The following is a 4,953-nucleotide window of genomic DNA, read 5'->3' on the forward strand; positions in this document are numbered from 1 at the left end:
CTTACATAGGACCCAATCCTGCATCCATTAAAGGCTCGATCCAATGCTCATTGAAATCAAATGGGGACCTTTCCGTTGACTTCAATGGGCATTGGATCGGTCCTTAGATCAATGTCAAAACTTTCATTGACTTCAGCGGGTGTGTGACTGGGCCCTCAGAGAGAAATGCACTTTGCTGTCGTTCGAAGAGAAGAATTCCATGTGTATTTTGAGTCTGCACAAAGCAGACGCAGCCTGTATCTGTAAGAGTGAGATGATTCAGCCAGAATAAAGATTATCCTTTGGGGATCACTTGTATTCACCCTTTCCCCCTGTTATTTTTAACCTCTCTTGTTTTTCCTGCAGCTCATGGGCTCCTGGATGCAGTCCAGGAAAGATTGCCTGCGGGAGAGGGCTGTATGGAGCAGCATACTGCTCCTAAACTTCGTGGCCACAGAAGTCAAACTGGATGTGAGTAACTCTTGACTTCTAGTGACCTGATTGCAAACTAGACCTACAGGGCACTCTTCCACGCCAGAGAAACTTCCTGCTAAGAAGTATGTTGATGGGCCCCACAGTGCAATGCTCCCTAATAGGCGGAGGAAAAACCGATCTCGTTGCTCGTCCATCATCCACAGGAAGAACGGGTTTTTCTATGGTTGGATCTAATGAATTTCAGAGAAAAGAGATTTCAAAATCCTAGAGACTGAAGACATTTCATCCCCAGCTGGTTCCCTGTTTGCCTCCATTCCTCATCCTAGTACCATGGGATACTTTCCTCTTGTAGAGCTGCAGGAAGAGGCCTCTCCATTCCAGCCCACCTCAGCCGTTACAGATCATTATGATCCTGATCTTGCTCCCACTGACGTCTGTGGCAAAACTCCAGTGGACGTCTGTGGTGCGGGATCGAGCCCTATATTCTTCTTCTGGCTCCCAAGCCTCTTCTGAAAAGGGAGAGCTGAAGATCACGCCCCATTATAGAAAGGGACTGTGTGGATATAGACTCCTTGCCTAGGAGACACAGCCCGCTTTACCTGCAGTGGTAATGGATTCCTCCTCTCCTCTTTTGTACCATTAGGAAGCGTCTCCATTCACCAGGCTCGGACACCTGGTTGCAGTGCTGGGGATCCGCTGTGGGGATCCCGTCAAGGAGATCGGCTCAAAGGCAGCAGAGGCTGTTCATTACCTCATCTCTATTGCGTGGCGCCAAAAGAGTAAGAGAAGCACTGATGAGCATCTGAATCCCCCTCCTGGAAGCTAAATGCTAGAGACTTTCCTCAGGCAAAGCTCCTGTTCAGGGTAGTGCCTGAGGAAGAAGTAGAGCATCTGGCTCGGTATTTGTTCCTTTGAACAGAGTGCTGGTTTTTTTGTGGCTCTAGAAACAAGCGTCTGATAGTCATCCCGTAATTCTAGCCCTGACTTTCAAAGAAAGGAAAGGGGAGGGGGGAATACAGAGAAAGGCAACACACGTTACCACAAACTGAGACTGGTAGAGCTAATTCCTTCAGTGGGAATGGGAAGGGTCAGTGGGACACGATGATAGGGGATTAAACGCCATCAGACCAATTAGATCAGTTCGAGATGCCTGTACCCCGAACGCCCCAGAACTTTGATGGCTGTTGGAAATCTGGATCCAAATCTGGGGCTCAATTCATGACTGTGTTAATCCACTTCTATGCCACTGAAGTGTTTTGGCTAGATTCCAGTCACCACTTGATAGAGCCACTTTACTCTGGGAGTCAAGGCCCTGATCCAGCACAACATTTACGCACATCTGTAACTTTCATCAGGCGAGTAGTCCCACGGAAGTCCCTGGGATTATTCATCTGCTTCGAATAATGTATGTGCTTAAATGCTTTCCTGGATCAGGGCCAAACCAAGGGCTTTGTCCAGTAAAGAGGGATGAGAGCAGAAGCCAGGAAGCAGAATGGAAAGTTAAGAGTGTTATTAACATGTATTTCAGTTGCACAGTTGGACAGAAAGAATGTGGAATGGACTGAACAGAGGAACAAGGAATTTCTGGCTGCTTGGAGCCCCACTGTGGTTTGCAACAGCCCCTCCAAGATCGCAGAGGTAATCACGTCCTGGCACTAATGACCATTCTACATTGGTGTCAGTACAATACGGTATTGCACAGCTCCAAACTACTTCCTGTCCCTGGATCGCCCATCTCTATTGTGTATGGCTTACCCAAGAATTACAGCTCCTGCCCTTCCTCATGGCTAGAAATGACATGCTCAGAAAGAAACAAGATGGGTGAGGTCCAATTTTTTTATTGGATCAACTTCTGTGGGTGAAAGAGACAAACTTTGGAGCCATACAGAGCTCTTCTTCAGACAGACACAGAAGAGCTCTGTGTAGCTCAAAAGCTGGTCTCACTACCAGAAGTTGGTTCAATAAAAGATAGAACCTCACCCACCTTGTGTCTCTAATATCCTGGGACCGACACGGCTACAACAGTGAAGACAACAAATGCTCATAAAGAGTGATCTACTCTCTAGCAAGTGGTTCTCAACCTTTCCAGACTAGTGTACATCTTTCAGGAGACACTGATTTCAGTCCCAGGTGGCGGGGTTCGGCTTTCAGCTTGAGCCCCGGGCGCTGGTAAGGTGGCCGGGTGCCCGGTTTTTGACCAGAAAATCTGGTTGAAAAGGGGATCTGATAGTGTCCGGTCAGATCTACTGACGGACACCCAAAGTCCAGTTACTGCGGGTGAGGGAGGTGGGGAGGTGCCAGGTCATCACCCGCACCAGCCCCTACTCAACCGGGGCTGCCACCTACCCACATCATGCGGCTGCAGCTCCCAGCAGGCAAATTGCTCCTGACCTGGGCGGGGAAGAGGGGAAGAGCAGTGAGCAACAGTGGAAGGGGAGAAGAGGACCAAATGGGGGGCAGGGCCTCGGGGGGAAGAGGCAGGGCAGAAGCGGTCCAGCACTCCTGCATGAGCGTCCGGTTTTTAAATATTACAAAGTTGGCAAACCTAGGCATTGGGCTTGGCTTGGGCTTCAGCTTCTGCATGTATCTTAGATTTGCGGGGGCCCTGCTTGCCACCCCCAATGGTGACCCTAAACTTGTGACCCCCCTAAACCCATCCCATGACCCCCCTGGGGGTTGCCACCCCCAGATTGAGAAACACTGATATAGTAGATAGAGCAGTATAAACAAGTCATTGTCTGTATGAAATGTTAGTTTGGACTAACTTTGCTAGTCCTTTTTATGTAGCCTGTTGTACAACTAAGCAAATATCTAGATGAGTTGATGTACCCCCTGTACCCCCAGGGACGGCAAGTTATATGGGCCCATGGTGCCCGGGCTTGAGAAAATTCAGGGCCCAGGGGACCCGGCTCCACCAATGTTCGGGGCCGGGCCTCTCTCCCAGCCCCGCCTGCCGCCCCCATGCACCTCCCCCGGCCCCGGCTGCCACCCCCGCGCGCCTCCCCCAAGAGCCCCTGCCTTCCCTGGGCAGCGGGCGGCTGCCCCCTGCAGCTCCGCACTGTGCTCCCTCGCCAGCCACTGCCGCAGCCGGCTACAAGGAAGTGGCGCCGGGGCAGGCTGAGGTGGCTGCTGCACCTGCGGAGGGAGGAGCGCATGGCAGCCCCTCCCCCCCGCACCCCAGCAGGAGACTCCGAGTCGACTCGGGGGAGGGGGGAGGCTTATCCTGGCTGGACCTCCTGAGCAGCAGCCTGGGGGGGCTTGGATGAGTGTCGTGTTGGGGGTCGGAGAGGAGGCCTCCCCTTCCTCTCCCACAGAGCTTGCTGCCGTCAGCAGGGAGAGGGCTGCGGGGAGTCCTCCTCTCTGGCCCCCTGCCCCAGCCCAGGGTCAGCCTGCCTGCTGCACCCCAAACTGCTCATCCTTGGACCAGCCGCACGCCCCCTCCCACACCCAAACCCTCTATCCCAGCCCAGAGCCTGCACCCAGCACCCAAACTCCATCTCAGAGCCTGCACCCCTCCTGCACCCAAACTTCCTCCCAGAACCTGCACCCCAAACCCCCTCCCGCACCCAGACTCCCTCCCAGAGCCTTAGGCAGGTGTAGGGGGAGGTGGGACTTGGACCCATTCTGGGCAATGCCAAAAATTATACAAACCTGCCACCCCTGTGTGTACCCCCAGGGGTATGTGTATCCCTGATTGAGAACCACTGCTCTAGCAGATGGGTTCCCAACCTGGGGGGCACAGGCACCCTGCCCTTTCCTTATTGCCAAATGGGACAGGGTCTTGGCTAGTTTGGAAGGGGATTCTGGGAGGGTCCTAGTATAGGAAAGGGAGTGTCCATATGGGGAAGGTTGAACGCCTACTGCTCTCGTACTTTGGGTTGTTAGAAGCTGTCACAACGAGGTCTATACTATATAGGCTTGATCCAAAACCTATTGAAGCCAATGGAAGTCTTTCCATTGATTTCAATGGTCTTTGGGTCAGGCTGCAAGCCAGGAAGTATGGTGATGGTGTCGTAATCAGGACTTGGGTGCTGTATTTATGCTGGGATGTGTTGTAGGAGGGTATCACATACAGTCACAGTCAAAGACTGAGTACTGTAACAGTCATTACTAATATTACTACATGGATCCCGCAACTGCTGATCTTTTAATGGTGACCCTTGCACCTCGGATGCCTGAGAAGTAGGTGTCTGACACCACTAAATGCACATCCTGACGTGCACGGCAGCACTCCTAGGTTGGCCACTGTAATGGTTTAACTAGTCCTCTTGCCTCACTGTGAGTGATATGGTTTCGCAGCAGAAGCCTCATCAGCCACTGGGGCCCTGTAATAGAAAGGAGTAAAACAGAGCCCCTGAGAAGCTGGAGAGGACCTGCAACCCCCAGCCAGGGCTTTCTCTGGGCTCCAGTAGTTATCAGCCCCCCGTGGAATCAGGACGAGGCCTTTTGTAAATTACACTTTTCCCTGTATGCTTCAGCTCTTTGGAATCTATTTCAACCCAAGAGAGAGGACAGATTTCATTCTGACTGTTATGGATG

At 52.2% G+C, this 4,953-nt stretch overlaps 1 long non-coding RNA gene across 1 annotated transcript; it reads left to right on the forward strand.

Moving 5' to 3' along the window:
• The first annotated feature begins 337 nt into the window (after positions 1-337).
• Positions 338-2,052, forward strand: LOC135980534 (uncharacterized). Its single transcript, XR_010597553.1, has 3 exons — positions 338-450; positions 1,058-1,193; positions 1,943-2,052. It is a non-coding gene; the product is annotated as an uncharacterized LOC135980534 (long non-coding RNA).
• The last annotated feature ends 2,901 nt before the right edge of the window (positions 2,053-4,953 follow it).

Source organism: Chrysemys picta, unplaced genomic scaffold (genome assembly GCF_011386835.1).
Source record: "Chrysemys picta bellii isolate R12L10 unplaced genomic scaffold, ASM1138683v2 scaf4053, whole genome shotgun sequence".
Classification (NCBI taxonomy): domain Eukaryota; kingdom Metazoa; phylum Chordata; order Testudines; family Emydidae; genus Chrysemys; species Chrysemys picta.